General features: G+C 42.7%; 1 protein-coding gene across 33 annotated transcripts in view; it reads right to left on the bottom strand.

Annotated features, from left to right (window-relative positions):
• The window catches only part of EPB41 (erythrocyte membrane protein band 4.1), a 158,874-nt gene that overhangs the window by 86,640 nt on the left and 52,238 nt on the right, over positions 1-19,996 (bottom strand). For 9 of the 33 annotated variants that reach the window (XM_039334317.1, XM_039334336.1, XM_039334339.1 and 6 more), the window contains exon 1: positions 2,411-2,638. The exons of 5 other annotated variants lie outside the window; for them this stretch is intronic. The gene's annotated coding sequence lies outside the window, so the exon portion shown is untranslated. Of the gene's footprint in view, positions 1-2,010; positions 2,154-2,410; positions 2,647-19,996 lie in introns of those variants that run through there. 19 more of the 33 variants (XM_039334314.1, XM_039334335.1, XM_039334316.1 and 16 more) reach the window with 9 other exon arrangements.

The raw sequence follows: 19,996 nt of genomic DNA, 5'->3' as shown, positions 1-19,996 counted from the left end.
TACCCAGTTCAATTATGCAATTTCTTATTGGTATCTTCAAAAGAGTATTAAAGTACACATAACAAATAAGTTATCTTGAAGGATAAGCTACTGATATCAAGCACCATATCTTTACTTATCTCTCATCTGCTTAAACTTATTCCAGTTCTCCTAATTTGATATTTATGACATTCAAAGCCTCATAACGTTGTTAATAAAAGGTTAGGCCCAATCAATATTGAATACTCTACTAGTATACAGTTGTAGTGTTGAAAGATTATAGTTGGAATTCCCTTATTAACCTAGAATTACAACATTAAACAAAACTCTGACAGCTGGCACAACTGATAACACTGCCAGTGAACTTAAGACAAACTGGGTAATTTCTTTTACCCACTGACTGTTTGAGGGAGGGGAATCCTGAAGTCAGAATTGAAATACTTCACCAAATTAAGGTTAAATTATTTAAAAATAACCTTTAAATCCAACATAGTGGAATGTGTTCAAGGCATATAGTGAAGTGAAAGCCACAAATCATATTATGCTCTTAACATTTGACTGGAACATTTATGGAGATTCTCAGTTATACAGATCATGGTTGTCCCAAAGATGCTTTTCAAATGGCAACTGGACTGTTTTTTCCATGAAAACATTTTGCTTCTAATCCAAGAAGCTTCTTCAGTTCTTTTGTCTGGGATATTTATTATATAATAACAGCTAAATAACAATATATCTAGTGGGGTTGTTAATAGTTCTACAAACAACACAAAGCAACTGTAGTACTTTAACTATTCACTATTATATTAACATAACCAATCCTGGGCCCAAAATCATTTGCAATACATAGGTATACAAACTTAAATCTTAGTGACTCCACAAAACATTTCATGTACTTTGGTAACTACCAGTGGTTTGTCACTGACTTTATCTGGGATTTTTATACAGCCCAGTATAAAATTTCTCCATTTAAGTACTAACTTTGCTTAACTTTCTGAGAGCAGCTAAGTTCAACCAGGTTTACTAGATTTTTTTAAGTGATCTGGGTACTTTTTAAATGATTAGTTTCTATTACAGTAACCAACATATGGTTTTGCAATGAAAACAATACTTGTAAAACAATACTTGTAAATGCAAGAAAACCAATCACGTAATATAACTTGGTTGCAGTTCTTAATGTTAAACCTTAATGTTAAAGTCTGTACAACTATCACAATCTTGCTTAAAGAATCACCCATCCTATTTACCATAAATTTACCATAAATAAAAAAGAATTCATATTGTTATCTCATTGAACAACTTGAAAGTTTTTTTCAAAATCTTACATCTGGTATAGGATCCTTAGACCTTTAGAAAAACTTAAACTTAAAAGAAATCAAACTAAATTACAATAAGACATATCTGCAACCCCCCCCCCTTTAACATATAGAACCGAAATAGAGACAAACAAAATGTTTTCATACTGCATTTAGGACTAAGATGTAAGACAATTAAAGCAATGTAGTTTCAGTTATTAACATTAAACGGAAATATTTAATCAGGGGTATCAGTAGGCCTTTATTATTTTTATTTTGAAATCCGTGACATTACTGTCAGAAATAACAAGAAGAGCTCCAAGGAACGGCATTCACTTCATGTCAGTATGCAAGAGATTTCCTGTACCTGATCAGCTTTGTCTCTCTTCCCCCCCTCCCCAAAACGCTTACACAACTGCAGACGGCCCCTCCCCCTTCAAAATCAAAACTGTCACGCTGTAGCTCTGGTGCCATTAAAAAAAGAAAAAGAAAAAAAAAGATAAAGCCCAGGAAGATGAAGATCTGGGAGACAATATAAAAGAGGGCTAGCTCTCAATCCAGACTACAAGTCTCCCCGCAAACCAACTGACCAGGGATAGAAATGGAAGGGGAAGAGCAGGAGGCTAACGTGGAAGCTCGCTCGCCAGCTCGCCTTTTAATCATTCAACCTCCTCTCTCTTTCTCCCCCCTCCTCCCCCAACGACATTCGCGCGCGCGCTCCTCAATCCAACGCGCTCACCTCACTGAGTCACACCGTTTTCCGTCGTCCCATAATCCCCTCCCATCCTCTGACCGGGAGGCAGCTACTGCTCAACACGCTTCTTCTCCTCCAAGACAACCCCGGCTCGCCAAGCACCCCCTTCTCCTCCGTCGCACACCTTCGCTGCCACCCCTCACCCCGTGGCGTAACCAAGCCGGACGCTCCTTTCGCACCTCAGAGCGAGGGACACCGCTCTCGCCGCCCGGGCAAAAGGCCAACGGCACCTGAGCGCCTCCCGGGGCAGTCCAGCAGCGGCCCCGCCCTGCCGGGGGAAGAGAGGAACACCAGGTCCTTTCTCTCGCGCCTCGCCTTCTCTAGTCCCTCGGCCGTCCGGTCAGCCAACCCTCTCCCTCTCCCTCTCTCTGTCAGCACGACGCACCTCGCTGAGATAAAGCGGAGAACCAGAAGAAAAGGGGCGCAGGACGGAAGTTGCTTGCGTCGCCGCCTCACTTGCCTGCCTCCTCTCCCCAGTGGGGATGCTGGAGGCCGATAGCCTTTCGCGAGGACGCCGGCAGTGGTTGAAGGCCGCCCCCCCTGCCCCAGACGGCCTCGCCGCTTAGTTGGCTCTCGTTCAACCGCGCTCTCCCTCTCTCTCTCTCCTTCACCCAGCTCTCCTTCTCCCCCGCCCCATAACATAGTAGTAAGTTTCTATTGGCGGGGAGAAGGCGGAGTTCCTTAGGAGCTCAGCCATTGGCTCTCGGCAGTGGAGAGGGTGGGAACCAAACGGAGCGAAAAGGAGAGAGGGGAGAGAGAAGACTGTGTGGCGGTGAGGAGGATGAGGCAGCGCGGGACGCGCGGGAGGCTTCGTGGGAGACGGAACGGCAGCGGCGAAGAGGAAAACGCAAGCGCGCAGGATGAGAAAGGCAGCAGTGGCGGGCGTGGGTAGATAGGTAGCGAGAGAGCGCGCGCGCGCGTATGGCTCGCGCCTTCTTCTAAATAAATGATTCACAACGGCCATCTAGGTCAGTTATGAGAAAAGGGTGCGCGCGCATGCGCGCTCTTTATGCCCCCCCCCCTTTCCATTCCCGCTGTGGGAGCTGCGGTCCTTTCTCTGGATCGCCTTGGGGGATTAACCGCTTTTTCTTCTCTTCCTCAAAAAATAAAAGGAAGGAGATGGGGAAGATAACAATGGTTCGTCGGCCCCGACGTCTTATCAAAAGGCGGGGCTGACAAGGTGTAATAATAGTAAGAGCTGAGTGGATGAAGGGAGCGAGGCATCCAATGGAGAAGAAGTCTCAAGCGCTGCGTCAGATGGAAAAAGCAGCTCAGCTTAAAGCGTTTTGCGTTTGCAGGAGAAGCTGAACTCCGATTTACTCGATTAATCCAGCTTCCCGTGGCAGTCTCCGCATGCCTTATACTAATCCCTTGAGCTGCTGGGTCCGCTCGACCCAAAAGGTGAAAAGGTGGTGATTATTTAGTGAATGATTCAGGTTCAAGAAGCAAGCAGTTTCCCAAAACAGTCAGCCTACTGTTTTGTTTTTTAAAAAAGGTTTTTCCAAGCATTTGGTATACAGAGAGGTACACTGCCTCTGAATGTGGAGGCTCCATCTCTTTGGCTTTTGTTAATCCTGTCACCTCACTGACTCAGTGATCTGCACTATATCTATATCCTATAACCATTTACTATGTATTCTATGAAATCCTTTCTTTTGTCTGCTGCACATCTGGTTTGATAAGTACCTTCTATCAAAGCTGCCAAATAATGCAGGATTCTATGAGAAAATGATCTTTTAATTGCATTGGTCCTGAATTTCTCATACAATCTTGCACCATTTGATAGCCTTGATAGTACTTAATGCCTAATATTGTTACACTCACATGAGAAATTACATATAGTCCTCAAGTTTACAACCATTAGTTCAGCAATTGTTGCAAGTTACAACTGGTGGAAAAAGTGACTTACAATCTTCATACTTAAAACTGATTCCACAACACTTGTGGTCACATGATAACCAGCATGTACTTAAAACAGTTACAGCATCATGGATCATGTGATCACCATTGATGATCTTTCCAGTCAGCTTTCCACAAGCAAAGTATATGGGGGAAGTCAGATTCACTTAAAAATCAGAACAAAAAATTGGTTATAACTCACTTAATAATTACCTCAGTGACAGATGTTCCAGTCCCAATTGTGGTCATAAAACAAAGGATTACCAGTATCTTGGGGAGCAACTACAATGTCAACAGTGCTTCATACTATAAAGGGGCAGACCATCCCTCCTATGCATTTTACTTCTGCAAGTTCCTTGAAACAAATAACTACTGCTTTATTTGCTATGGTATAACACAAGTTAAACACCAAGCAATAATGAAGTCAGGAAGTGTTGGCTCTACATATTTAAGTTTAGCATATTGCCTTTTTAAAACTTGTAAATCTGAAACACTAGCTTGCTCAACGGAAGGAGGAAGTTGTAAAAATAAGGCTTTCATGGGGGAAAAACAGCTTCTATCACATATTTGCTCTGAAGAGTGCTATACTAAGGGCACACACACATTGGGCAGCTTAGAGTGATGCAGCTGGCCTTCCTGCTATAGCAGCAAAAGGTGTTGCATGAGATTTTTTAACTATGTATAGGTAGTCCTCAACTTCCGACTACAATTGGGACAGGAATTACAATCACAAGTTATGGTCATAAGTAAGTTGGACTTGATTTCACAAGTTTTATGGTGGCCATTAAGCAAATCATGAAGTTGTTAAATGAATCCAGCTTCCCCAATGGGTGCTTTGTCACTGCAGGATGCTGCAACTGGTTGTAAATGCAAGCTGATTGCCAAGTGTCATAGTTGAGATCATATAACTATGGGGTGGTGCAATAATCATAAATGAAACTACAGGCTGTAAATCACTTTACAACTTTGAATCATCATTAAACAAACAGTTGTAAGGCAAGGACTATCTGCATTTTTCACAGTGGTGACATGAAAAGGATGCATTCCCTTATCATAGAAAGGAATCTAGTGGCTCTCGGTAGTATGTGTCACAGCATAGGAGATACTTTACTCCCAGTCATTGAGCATTAAAACATCCATGGCTTCACAAAATATGGGTGAAAAGTTCATGTATTAACACACATCTAATACACATGCACATATCAACCCTGCAATCCAATGATCTCTTTTTTCCTAACATCTTTACCAACATTTATAAACAGCATGCCATTTACTACGCATAAGAGTTAAAAAAACAAAAAATCCAGGATTCTTAATATGGAAAGATTACAATGGAAAAGAATTAGAATTCTTTTCCATTGTAATAACCTTTCCATATTGTTTTTTTAATCTTCCTTTTACATACAAGGGAAGCTTAAACTCTCATACTGGCTTTGCATACTGCAGTAAACTATAAATCAAAGTATATAATGGTTGGGTTGACGCAAGACAGTAAGCCAAAACCAAAATCATTAAACTATAGATTTGTCCAATATGTGAAAAGGCCTTAGATTTACTATTTTATATACTTCATGTAGATCCCATATTTCCTCTCATGCTTATTGGGGACGTCCCCCCATTTTATTCCACCTAAAACAATCTTGGGCTCAGAGCAAGTGACTAACCAAATATCACATAATGAATTTGGTGGTCAAGTGTGGATTTAAACCTGGGTTTGCTGGTTGAGGTTTGATCCCATAACTGTTGTACTATCTCATTACTACATTCTCAAATATCTAACCAAGTGACATTGACAGGATATCGCTGCAGTGTTCTCTAATCTGCAAAACAGGTATGGTCTCACTGTAGCCTTTCCACTGCAATATTTTCAAATAATCTGCAATTATTCTAAAGCAGTTCAATATTTCAAAAGCACAGCTTTAGCAATATGGATGTCTTTAAACTAGATATAAAAGGTGCAATTTTATGTATACTGATCCAAAGTAAGTATAGCTGAATTTCTATTTGGACATATAATATTTACAATTACAGATAGTCCTCAACTTATAACGGTTCATTTAATGACCGTTCAAAGTTACAGTGGCACTGAAAAAAAGTGATTTATGACTTAATTTTCCCACAACTGTTGTAGTATCCCCATGTTCATGTAATCAAAATTCAGACACTTGTCAATTGACTCATGTTTATGATGGTTATGCAGTCATGGGATCATGCAATCACTTTTAGCAACTTTCTGACAAGCAAAGTCAATGGAGAGGCATGAGTCACTTAACAACCATGTTACTAACTTAACAGTTGCAGTAGCTCACTTAATAACAATGGCAAGAAAGGCCTGGATAAGGAGACCTTGGTTAAATTGACAGATTTTGAGGTTGTCAATAAGGTAAAATATTTGGGGGTTATTTTATCTGTTTCTAATGCAAAATTGTATAAAAATAATTATGAAAGGCTGTGGGTCAAAATACAAAGAGATTTGGAAAATTGGGAGAAGCTGCAATTATCTCTTTTGGGAAGAATTGCGGCGATTAAAATGAATGTTCTGCCAAAGTTTCTTTTTTTATTTCAAATGATACCCATTTTAAAGAATGAGGTTAATTTAAATGAATGGCAGAAAGGTATCAATAAATTTATCTGGCAGGGAAAAAACCAAGAGTAAAACTTAAAATTATACAAGATATTTGTGAGAGAGGTGGACTCAAGGTACCGAATTTGAAATTGTATTATGATGCTGTGGCTTTAACATTAATTAGTGATTGGGTTAATTTAACAAATGTAGAAATACTCCTCTTGGAGGGTTGGGATTTACTTTTTGGATGGCATGCATATTTAATTTTTAATAAAAAGGTTGATAGGGTTTTTAAATCTCATAAGGATTTCTTTACTTCGGGTTTGGAAGAAATATTATAGAAGTGATTTTAAAATTCCACTATGGGCTATACCGTGGCATGCGATAGAAGGGATAAGGAGAGGAGTCAAGATGGATAGCGTTTCTTATGCACAATTACTTAGATGGGATGGTAAAAACTGGCAATTAAAATCTTTGGAAGATTTAATACAAGAAAATATTATTTATTCATGGTTTCATTATAGACAAATAGTGGAGAGGTGGAAGATAGATCGTAATGTGGGTTTGCTTAGAGAAGATGAGAATTTGTTAAAACAAATAAAAGATCAAAGACGAACTCATTAATTTATGGGGTGTTAGTAGAACTGGATTCAGAAGCAGAATTAGTTAAAGAATGTATGGTTAAATGGGCACAAAATTTTGATGAACTGGTTCTATTAGATACCTGGGAAATTATTTGGGTGAGGAATGTTAAATTTACACAAGCCCAAAATTTAAGGGAAAATTTTTATAAAATGTTTTATAGATGGCACCTTGATCCACAAAAAATGTCTCGTATGTATCCTGACTTGCAGCCTAAATGTTGGAGATGTGGATGTTTGGATGCTACTTATTATCATATCTGGTGGTCATGTAAAAATATAAAAGCTTTTTGGATTAAGATATGGTGGAATATCCAAAGAATTTTTAGAAGAAGGGTAAAATTTACCCCACAATTGTTTTTGTTAGGTATTGTTTCTGATTGTGATAGCAAAGAGACTATATTGATGTTAAATTTAATTACAGCAGCCAGGTTGTTAGTAGGGCAATGTTGGAAGAAGGAATCTTTGCCTACTTTGCAAGAGTGGTTTCTTAAAGTTTCTTATTTGGTGGAAATGGCAAAGATTTCGGCTTTTTTGAAAGATCAATCGCAAGAGAAGTACTTTCTGGTATGGAAAAAATGGATAGATTTCATACAATATAAGTTGGATATAAAAAAATACTACTTAGTTTTTGCATAATTTATATTTAAAATTTAAGATATTTTATAGACATTTCTTTTTAATTTTCTTTTTATTTTTCTTGTTATTTGATTTCTTCTTTTTCTGCTTCTTTTTTCCTTCCTTCTGGCAATTTTTTATATATATATATTGTTGTTAATTATTTTATAATTTGTTTAATTAATGTATTTAGATTTGCTTATGGTTTATGTGTGTTTTAAGATTTTTAAAAAATTTTTTAATTAAGCCTGTATTCAGCTCTGGGAAGGTCGGGGGAGGGTAGGGGAGGGTTGGGAGGGTTCGGGGAAGGGAATTGTTTTGTAAAACTTAAAAATTTTCAATAAAAAAAAAAGAAAGGCCATAAAATGGGACAAAACTTACTTAACAAATGTCTCACTTAACAACATAAATTTTGGGCTCAATTGTGGTTGTAAGTCGAGGACCACTGTACAACCTTGTATAAGAGATATTTAAAGGATGAACTCTGTGGTACTGAGTGTGAATCAACTCTTGGGTAGTGTTTTTAGTAGTTTGTAACATGCTTGCCAATGTTGTAACTGGAGCGCTTGAGAAATTTTACTGAAGGAGCAGTAGATAAATGCCATCTTTATATGTGATTTCACAGTCGACCTGGATTACAATCCAAGAATTTTGATTGAAGCTATTTCTATTGTAGCACTGAGTTGATCTCAAAGCTCAGCATTATTCAGTGCTGAATAATGCTTGGGTTGAAGACTAGCAGGCAAACCAAGGCCTGGAGATTAGGCTGAAAAGTCAATAGAAAAGAATACCCTGGAAAAAGGCAATGGCAAATCACTTTATGTTGTTGCTAAAATCCTACATGGATGTGCCTTTATAGTTCCCAGGAATCAAATTCATATTGACCTTGGGGGCAGGAGGATCAAGCAGATCATGAATCCCTTTTAAAAATATTATTTGAAAGCATAAAAATATATAATACAATCAAACAAAGTAGAATTGTGTGATTGCAAAGCTTGATCCATTTTTAATCCAAAATAAAAGTTTGCTTTAAAAGAACAAGATTAAAGCAGTTGAAAAAATGGCTTTTGTTTTCTTGTGCACCAAAAATCCACGTTGCCTCTTGCACCATGAAGATGGTAAGAAGTCCTTTGAAAGGGACATTTCCTACATTTGAAAGTTTAAATATCCTACAAGTGTGATCCCTGCATTTAAATGTTAGATAGAAGAGAGAGATTTGCCACTGTTGACATCATCAGAGTAAGGGCTGAAAATAAAGGAGAACCTACATGTGTGTTTGTGTGACCATTTTTAATGTTCTATACCTTGACCGTTAAAAACAGTCACACAAGCACACATGTAGGTTCTCCTTTATTCTCAGCCCTTACTCTGATAATGTCAACAGCTGGTTGATTCTTTTCTGTTATGGTGCCAAATAAAGCAACCTGGGTCTATTTTTGTCTGCTGCTGCTTCTAGCTTCAGCAGACAGACAGGATACATATTTTCCAAAGGGTAATTTTTGGAATGTATTTCATATACTGTTGTCTCTGTAACTAATACAATGTATTTTAGTGCATTAACAATTTTGTTATTCTCAAGTTTGTCACTTGTCAACAGAAGAGTTTCTTCAATCTTTAAAAGATTTTCCATTCAACAATGCCTTTATGTTGGAGGAACTATCTTCCATCCTTCTTTACTTTGATATTAACTCTCTTTGAAAAGAAAATCAGCTTTGGAGGGATGTGTGAAACAGGTATGGTCTCACTATACGGTAGTAGGACTGCAGAAGGGGACAACTGCCTCCTTTCCTATGAGCAAGAAACAGTGAGTGGACTTCTGCTCAATAAATGATCCTGAGAGTATTCTGGATCTAATCCATTACTCTCCAGTTTATTAATTTTAATCCTACACTATTAGATTATGCACATGTTTATTTTGATGAGCAAGACATAAATGTCTGAAATAATATATAACTGTAAAACACTATCAGTGCTTTAGACCAGTGTTTCCCAAACTTGACAATTTTAAGGCATGTGGACTTCAACTCCCAGAATTCCACAGCCAGCATCGCTGGCTGTGGAATTCTGGAAGTTGAAGTCCACATGCCTTAAAATTGTCAAGTTTGGGAAACACTGCTTTAGACAGTCTATTTGTCTTTTCTCCACGAAGGAGCTGGGGGCTATACATAACAATATTTGTTTCTATATTTTTATAATTCATTGATAATTGTGTAAATAATACATGTAAATAATATGTGTAAATGATTATATTCTATTTTGCTTAATTTCTTTAATGCATTTATTTTCCATGGAAGAGAAAGCAGCCAAAAGGGAAAGAAAGTCTGAAAAAGTCCTGTTTTCACCTCGGTCTGTGTGCCAGAGCCAGCTGGCTGCAAACTCTCCATTCAGGGAATTTCAAAACATTTTCCCTCTTCTCTTGGGGCTCCTGCACAGACAGCCGCCCAGGAGGTGGTAGTTGCTAACAATAGGCCACTCATGTTGCAGAAAAACACGCAGATGCAGCCCCCCACGTGCTGAAGGCCTTTTATGGAAAAAAAAAAGGTTCCTGGTCATGCATATTAATAATGGCGGCCTCCTAGAAAGATTTCCTAAAATAAAGACATTTGACTACATTAAAGACAGCCAGCCCTTGACAGTTTCTTGAATGGGTACCATTTGAGGAGGCGTAACTGCTGCATCTTAGATTCTTTCAACTTGTCATTTAGCACAAAAACAAACATTGGTCATTAAGTGAAGGGTTGAAACGACATGTTTACAGCGGTGATCCTAGAATAATCATTAAGAGGAGAGAGAAGTGAAAGGATTAGAGCGTACAACAGGAAGACCAGAGAAGTTTATAGGCTTTCCAAGAAATTGGGGGAAGGAGGGAGGCTGAGCATTAAAAATGCAAAACAGCCATACTTGATCTAAGTTACATTGGAACACTTTTCCCCCCAGAGATATTCCTCAGAAATACTGAGTTATTTTTATTATTTCATTTTTATATCTGAAGGCAAGTCTGGGAGAGAAAAGATAATGATAGCTATTCCATGCTGGGTCCCATTTTACCTTCTACCATATATAGGCAAAGGTGTATGCAGGTTGTTGTCAAAAAAGGCAATACGGCCACAATAAGGCAAATCTCTGTACAAGCAACACACACACACACAAAAAAACACATTGGTTGCACAATCATGCTACCGTTGACTTGGTTGTCACATTCTGAGATACCCCAAATACACGCATAATATAAACAGACCTATTATGCCTTGGACTCAGAGATAACCTTTCTTCTTTTTGCCATATAATGATTTGCTTGAGAATAACTTACATAATCCACTGCCTAGACACAACAATTTGTAATACATTTGCATTATTCAATTTTACGTTAATGTGGCATTCCCATGATTACTTACAATTATTTGAACAAACCAGTATACTTTTATGTATTGACAATTGGCTGAGCACCTCTTAAGGTATTAAATTCCCAAATAGGCTTGAAACCTATAAACAAGTGGAGTGAGGCAGGCAAGCTATACCACTTCAAAACCTTTGAACTTTTGAATGTGAAGCGTGGTAATCATTAAAAATCATATACAAACTATTTTATTTTTCAACTATGAGTTTTCTAAAAATAGAAACACAAACCTATGGCATCCTAATGACAATTTTTATAAACTTTTGCAATTCATAAGCCTTTAAAGTAGCAATGAATTTATTAAAGATTCTTTATTGCTTTTGCTAGAGGGGGATAAGCTATCTTCTGAAAACTTTTTAATGATTTAATAATCAAATTACACAAAATGTGAACAAATCTCACAGTTGTATTAGTCAATACCATCAACTGACTGATCTCTTACCACACTTAGAAATTCTTTTTTCTCATGCTTATTTCTTTCATGGACAAATGGATGACATTAGACTGCAGGGCTTTTGCAGAAGGCTGTTTTAAATCTGGTCTCCTTCCCCATATGGTTTATCTGATGGGACTGAATTCAACTCATGGACCAGACTGAATTCTCACTTTGTTCTACAATATCCAAAACTTGGGGTGCAACCTATTGAAATAAATGTGCTGATTATTTTAATAATTCATATTTAAACTTCACCAATATTGTATTATTGGAGCCCTTTGAGGTTCAGGAGCTGTAGCTGGCTGGCAGATTTGCTTCCTGGTATAACATAGGCCAGCTTCATAATATGGCATACAACCCAAAAAGGAGATTTAGGTAAAAATGACCTTAGAAATCTGGGAGAAAAAAAATCCACATCAACACTGTATTTTATATATATTGTATGTCCATCCAGCCTGGTGTCCCCTCCATAGTTTTGCATATCCATATCCAAAATAAGGAACAACACACTTTTGATCATCTGCATGCTGAGCACTCCAGTTGCCAGAAGCAAACTCATGTCTACAGCATGGGCTCCAGAATGAATAGCTGATACCAAATCATATCACAATCAGCCCTGCTTGTTTGTTTATTTATCTCTTCTTGAGTAAAACAAATATAAGACAAACTCAATTTTGCAGATAAGTAAAATACATTTATTGATTGTAGTTTTCCAGTAATTCCACAAAAAAAGTATTCCCCCATTATTGAGCAACTGCTAGTTTGCACTGCTATGAATCAGTCAGGAGCATGAAAAGAGCACACAAGGAGAAAGCCCAGAAAGCAGAAATAAACCATGTCCATCTGCAGTCATGCTGTTCCTGGATTGCAATCAATAAGTCAATAAAAAACAATAGCTTCAAAGTTTGGTTTGCTATCCTAAAGCAAATTTTAGAACAGTCGTTCTCCAGCACTGGAGATGGAGAATCCACCAATGGGTTTAGACTGTATTCCTGCCCAATCAGATCAAGTCCGCCAAAGTTGCCACGCCCGTCCTGGACCATAGAGATCCCAGTCTTGATTTGATCTTGCCCAGGACAGACGTGCAGATTTGGCTCTTAGGCAGGTACAGTCTCCATTGGTGGATTTTCTTTTCCCCAGTAGCTGTGTAGTTTTAGTGAGCTAATTGGATCCAACCCCTTTTCAAATTGATTATCATTACCAAATTTTCAATCCTTTCCCATAAGAACTTGAAGTTATCTTCTAATTTTTTCCATTGGGGGGGCTATACAAGCCCTTGCTAAGGAAGGGGCTCCTTCCTCTCCCCCCCCTTTTCCCCTCATCCAAAATAGTAAAAAAGCTCTTCTGCTCACTGGATTGCTCGGGACTAACGGCTGTTAGCCCCAGCCACCTGAGGAGTTTAATTTCTCCAACGGAGCTTGCGGCTGCAGCTCCGCTCACCATTCCAAGCCAAAGGCACTCCCCTAAGACCTTCCCAGCTCGTTCGGGAGCCGTTGGTGCTTGCGGGCTGATTCAGACTTGTAGAGAAATTTTGGGCCGTTTTCAGCCTTCTGGTCTCCGATCGTCGGGCTTTCGGCAGAGAAGGGGCTGCGCACGAGAGAGCAGCGCTGATCAGCTGTCCGGCGGCGGTTTGGTGAACAAAAACGGGGTTTTTGTCTACCTCCCTCCCTTCACGAACTGCGCTCTTCTCGAATCTTGGGTAGGCCCCATTTCCAGGAGTCGGTCTCCACGCGTGGCCATTTTGGAACCATGCGGTTTCACACACGGCCACCATTTTGAGACCGCGTGGCCTCGATAGGCCTAGCGAACTCTGACTACTGTGGAAGGAGACTCTTCCTGATTTCCACTGGGAGGCACCTGGAGTGAGGGGCCTCACTGGGGGGGTCTTCAAAGAGAAAAACAATCAGACTGGTCTCTCTTCAGATTGGCAGGCAAAACTCTTTTAGACGGCCGCCATCTTGAATACAGGTTGAGGCCTGCACTCAGAGAAGGGGCCTAGTCACCCCCCTAGGCATCTTCTCCTCACAACATCACAGGCCTTCCTCTCCAACTGTGACCTGACTGGATTGTTTATACATCCAGGCTTCCCGGGGTTCCCCGTTTTCAGATTCTGGTGTCTCCTGTTTCCCTCATTGTAATTATTCACATAATTTGGCTCCATCCGGATTCCAGGCACCCCTCGCAGTGTGTCTGTCCTTATCCGTGTGACAAATATACTTGGATTCCAGGCGCCCCCAGTAGTGTGCCTGTCCTTATCCATAGTTATTTCAGGCCAGATTCCAGACGCCCCCAGTAGTGTGTCTGTCCTTATCCGTGCACAGGCATAGTTGGATTCCAGGCATCCCCAGTTGTGCGCCTGTCCTTATCCACGCAGAAGCTGTACCTGGATTTCAGGCGTCCCCTGTAGTACGTCTGTCCTTACCCAGTGTGTAATACTCTCCAGATACCAGGGGCCCCCTATCGTGTTCCTGTGCTATCGGAGAATGGAGGAATCTACTATTTCCTCGAAGGGAGCCTTGCCATCCTCATCAGGTTCTCCTGGTCCGGAAGGCATTGAGAAGACGGCTGCCACTAGGATCAGATCTACCACAAAATCTTCCAAGAAAACAGACAAACTGGCCAGCAGGAGACACCAAGCCTTGGAAAAGGAGTTCTCCAAGGCGCAAAAGAGAGCCAGGTTGGACATACCTCAGACTGGAGGGTCAGCCTTTGACTTATCCCTGGGGGCTCTAACCTCCCCTCTGGGGATCTGGTCAACGGGGGAATCCTCAAATTCTCCTGCTCAGGGCAGGGCAGGCAATTTTCCTTCTTTTTCCCAATCCTCGGCACAGGCACCTCAAGGGGCTCCCGAGGCCACATTCACCCCCTCGGCGGCAGGGCTTCACCCTAGCGAGCCAGCCCCTTTCCCTACAGAGGACCGCCTAGCCCTACTGATCGCACAAGCAGTAGATCGAGTCCTTGAGGCCAGAGCTCAGGCTTCCAGACCAGGGATGGCCATTCCCCGTCCTGTTCAACAACCGGGGACTGAGACCTATTATAATCCCTCCTCTCCATCTGGGTCATCAGTTTCTGAGGATTCTTACCTCGACCAACCTGCCACAGAGCAGGAGGTTCAAATGTCTGAAGAGGAAAACATTCCCCCAAAGGTTCCTTCATTTAGTGGCCTCTTTAACCCCTCATTCTTTGTTACCCTACTACATAAGGCTACATCCACCGCCCATCTTGGGCCGGGAACCTCATCAGAATCGACCCCCATTCCCCCCGACGCGGAGGCAGACCCGAACTTCGTCGAGCCGGTCGTGTCTCAACACCGCATCCCCTGCCCTTCTTTAGTTCTGAATGTGATCTGGAAACAATGGGCTCTCCAGCTTCTCTTCCCCTCCCAGATAACACTGACAAAAGGCTGTACAATGTGGCCAAAGATCTGGAGGAGGCTCTGGAGGTACCGACTGTGGATGAGCCCTTAGGCCCCCTAGTATCGGCCACCACCATCTCCGGGATTTTTCATAGGCCCTTAAGGCCGAGGACCGCAAATGCGAGTCCACTTACTGCAGAACACACCAAGCGGCCGCATGGGTGATCAGGGCTGCAACCTCTGCCTCATTTTTCAACAGGGCCGCACTTAGCTGGCTCCAACAACTCCAAGCCCAGGTTCCAGCAGAGGATATCCGCACACACTAGGACCTTAGTAAGATGGTGGCGGCCACTGAGTGTGCGTCAGATGCAACACTCCAGGCCACCAGGTTTTCGGGCAGAGCTATGGCGTCCAGCATCACTAGTCGGCATATGCTTTGGTTGAAGCATTGGCAAGCCAATGCTAAGTCTACGTGGAAGCTGGCGGCTGCTCCATATCAGGGAGGTAAGCTATTTGGGGACGCGCTGAATCCCTACCTAATGGAAAACAAGGACAAACGCAAGGTCCTTAATCATCTCCTTAAGAGACCAGACAAACGCTCCGGTTACTATCCAAGGAGACAGTCCTTTCGTGCTGGAGCTAGATACAGTTACACTCCACCCTTACAACCCTTTCAGGCCAGGCAAGATAGGCAGGAGAGACAGGCTGATAAGCAAGCTCCTAGACCCAGGCAACAATCGCAGGGCAAGTTGCCCTTTCGAGGGAACAGCAGGCCATTCCGCCGCTCCAGGTGACTCCCCATCAGTACCTCCCATAGGGGACAGACTATCTTTATTTGCCCACCAGTGGGAGGCCATCACCATGGACACATGGGTGCTCAACACCGTCCGTCACGGTCTTTCCCTGGAATTTGTCTCCAACCCCCCAAATCGGTTCCTCTCTTGCCCATATCCCCGGAACCGAACAAAGAAAAGACTGATGAACGAAGCCATTCAACATTTATTGCACATACGGGCCATAGAACCGGTACCATTGGACCAGAGAGGTCAGGGATTTTACTCCATCCTCTTCGTTGTTCCCAAGGCATTAGGGGGATGGAGAGCCATCCTAAATCTCAAAGGCTTGAATTTCCATCTTGCATACCGCAAATTCAAGATGCAAACACTCTGCTCCATCTTGGGAAGCGTAAGAAAAGGGGACCTCCTGACGTCTATCGACCTCATGGAGACTTACCTTCATATCCCTATCTCTCTGGCCTACCGGCGGTTTCTACGGTTTGCATACAAGGGACGCCACTTCCAGTACAGAGTGCTCCCATTTGGCCTATCATCGGCTCCCAGGGTGTTTACCAAGATCCTGGCGGTTCTGGCAGCTCATTTAAGGATGATACCAGTCAGAGTCCAATGCTATCTGGACAATATATTAATCCAGTCATCGTCCACCCGGTCTGCCTTGTCAGACCTCGAACTGGTGGTAAAACTGCTCCAGAACCACGGGTTCTTGGTAAACTCTCCCAAGAGCCACTTGGTCCCCACAACAAGACTGTTACATCTCGGGCCATCATAGACACAGTGGAGTGCCAGGTGTACCTATCTCAAGAACACCGGAACAGCATAAGGGAGTCAGTTCTCCAATTATGCAGGTGTCGGTCAGTAACATTGGCCAGTCTCTCCCAATTGTAAGGGAAGATGATCTCAGCCATAGCAATCGTTCCATGGTCCAGGCTCCACTCCCGGGAACTACAATGGTTCGTGCTCCCCTTCCAGAGGCAGAACCTCAGTGCATTCCAACAAAGGGTAAGACTCCCACAACAGGTGTTGCGTTCCCTCACGTGATGGCTATCACCAGCCATGCTCAGAGGGTCATGCTTCAAAGAGCTGGACAGGTTAGTACTCACGACCGATGCCAGCCTGTTTGGCTGGGGAGCACACCTTCGGTCTCAGTGGGCGCAGGGCCGTTGGTCCACATCGTATCTCTGGCACAAACTGGCTCGAACTACGAGCCATCCATCTAGCCCTCTGTCACTTCCGCAACCTAGTGGCACGGCGGCATGTACTGGTCCTCACGGACAATGTGGCAGCCAAGGCTCACGTAAACCACCAAGGGGGCACCCGCTCTCGGACTCTGTTGACCGACTCTCTCTTACTGGGATCCTGGGTGGAACAAAACCTGGCCTCTATCAAGGCCGATCATATTTCAGGGGAAGCGAACACCCAGGCCGATCTTCTGAGCAGGACAACGGTAGATCACTCGGAATGGCGTCTCCATCCGAGAGTCTTCAAAGAAATTTGTCACTGCTTCGGCCTACCACTTGTGGACCTCTTCGTGTCCCCATCCAATGCCCAGCTGACTCGCTTCTTTTCCCAGTTCCCATCCACTGGGGCAGAACGGATGCTCTTCAGAGTCCATGGCCACAGGGCCTGCTTTACGCCTTTCCCCCTCTACCTCTCCTCCCGGCGGTAATACGCAAACTTCTTCGGGAGTGAGTGGAGATACTCCTGGTGGCCCCTTATTGACCAAGGAGACCTTGGTTTGCCGATCTGATGAGCCTTTCCCTCGCGGACCCTTGGCGGATTCCTCCGGAACGGGTCTCTCTCAGCCAAGGGGTTATTCTCCATCTGGACCCCCAATGGCTACAGTTAACCATCTGGCACTTGAGCGCTCAATCTTAACAAGGGAGCTTTGCTCGCCAGGGGTCATCACGGTAATCCAGGCCTCTCGCCGCCCTTCCACGAACCGGATATACGAGGCCACGTGGAAGAACTTTCAGTCATGGTGCTCCGGCCGGCATTTGTCCATCGTGGAACTCACGATTCCCAATATCTTGGACTACTTGTTAGAAGGTCTGGAGAGGGGCTTGGCCCCAAACACATTGCGCAGGCAGATCGCCGCTCTTTCCACGGTCCTCGTTTGTAACTCTGTGGAGTCATTGGGACACCACCCTTTACTCCGCTCATTCCTTAAAGGGGCCACTAACACCAGACCCCCTACAGTACACAGGTACCCTTCGTGGGAATTGCCATGGGTCTTATGGGCTCTTACCAAGTCACCCTTTGAGCCCCTAAAGATGTGCGACGTTCGTTACCTGTCCCACAAGGTGGCATTCCTGGTGGCAATCACGTTGGCACGACGTATCTCTGAATTGGTGGCGCTCTCAATCCGGGATGACCTGTGCATTTTCCACAGGGATCGAGTGGTCCTTCGACTGGACCCTACTTTCATCCCGAAGGTCAATTCCTTATTTCATAGGTCACAGGAGATAGTGCTGCCGGATTTTTGCCCTAACCCATCGCACGCCCTGGAACAGCAATGGGATAGTTTGGATGTCCGCAGGGCACTTCGGTACTATATCTTACGGACAGCAGAATTCCGAAAATCAGAAGCCCTCTTTATATCTTTCCACCCTTCCTCCAGGGGTCGGAAGGTTTCCTCTTCCACTATTGGCAGGTGGATTAGGGCATGCATCGCCGGGGCGTATCAAGCTGAGTCATTGCCGGTTCCACGACGGTTTACAGCCCACTCCACACGGAGTGCAGCCACCTCTGCGGCATGGGCCACCCAAGCTTCCATTGAGGAAGTTTGCAGGGCGGCCACGTGGGCTTTGCCATCTCCTTTCATTCGGCACCATAAAATCGATAGGTTTGCCTCGGCAGAGGCCTCCTTCAGTAGGAAGGTTCTCCAGCAAGTTATTCATCAAAGTGCCACACCGGACCAGTTTACTTCCCACCCTCAGGGACTTTGGTATGTCCTGTTGGTGGATTCTCCATCTCCAGTGCTGGAGAAGGGGCGTTGTCTTACCTAAATGCCTTTTCTCAGCACGGAGATGGAGAATCCACACCCACCCTTGTAGGTCATCTAGGCCTAGGGTTAGTTTAGTTTTGTGAGCCACAATGTCTTGCTGTCAGTCAATGGCTTCGCTCGTGTCAAGACTGGGATCTCTATGGTCCAGGACAGGCATGGCAACTTTGGCTGACTTGATCTGATTGGGCAGGAATACAGTCTAAACCCATTGGTGGATTCTCCATCTCATGCTGAGAAAAGGCGTTCAGGTAAAACAACGCCCCTTCACTAATTCTGTTCATAGAGCACAGTAAGTCAAAGCCTACAACTTGCTAACTTCATTATTTAAACCCAGAAATCTGACTAGCAGAGGTTGACCAATAAGGTTGTAACCTTGCCCAGTAGCAATACCTAATAATTTAATATAAAAAGTCAGCACACTGAAAAGGAAAATTGTATATATAACCCCTAGTTGGTTTTTTTAGTGCACGGTCATTTTCTTTTCAGTCCAAAGAATCAAGCATATAATTATATTAAAACTAATTAAATAATAGCTCCTTGCCAATATATTAAACAACTCATGGTAGATATGCCAAACCTCTGCATTTAAAATTTCTGCCAAGTTTTTAAAAATCTTAACTCTTAATATTAGCAACTTTTTGGAAAGCATTTTCAAATTTGCTTTTAAAAGTTCTTTTGCCTTCAATTCCTACCAAAACAAACAGTAATCTAGAATGTCTCTTTGCTATGTGGATTATTTTATAAAAAGGGGGGGGGGAATACTGCAGAGCTCATGACAAAATAATGAGAATTGAATCTGTCTGCCTCTTGTGGTCTGGAACATGAAAAGCAAAAAGACTGTATCCTGTAGCTATAAATAATGCCTCAATTCACATTCAAAACTCGGCAAAGAAAAAAATACAACTCCCAAAGGACAGCTGTGAAGACTGGTTAAAAACTCAAAATTTGGAGAAAATGCTTTACAGTCCCAGGCAAGATAGTTTTCTACCAAGGCAAACTTTCCTTGGTGCTCCATTTATATTCCTTGGACAGGAAGATACAGGTAGTCCTTGACTTACAACCACAATTGAGCTCAAAATTACTGTTGCTAAGCGAGACAGTTGCTAAGTGAATTTTGCCTCATTTTATGACCTTTCTTGCCACAGTTGTTAAATGAATGATCGCAATTATTAAGTTAGTAATCTGGCTTTCCCATTGACTTTGCTTGTCAGAAAGTTGCAAAAGGTGATCATATCACCCCAAGACACTGCAACTGTCA

This window comes from Crotalus tigris, unplaced genomic scaffold (assembly GCF_016545835.1).
Source record: "Crotalus tigris isolate CLP2741 ecotype Arizona unplaced genomic scaffold, ASM1654583v1 scf7180000017628.32516253702:7417878, whole genome shotgun sequence".
Taxonomy (NCBI): domain Eukaryota; kingdom Metazoa; phylum Chordata; class Lepidosauria; order Squamata; family Viperidae; genus Crotalus; species Crotalus tigris.
This window is presented reverse-complemented; position numbering and strand designations above follow the sequence as displayed.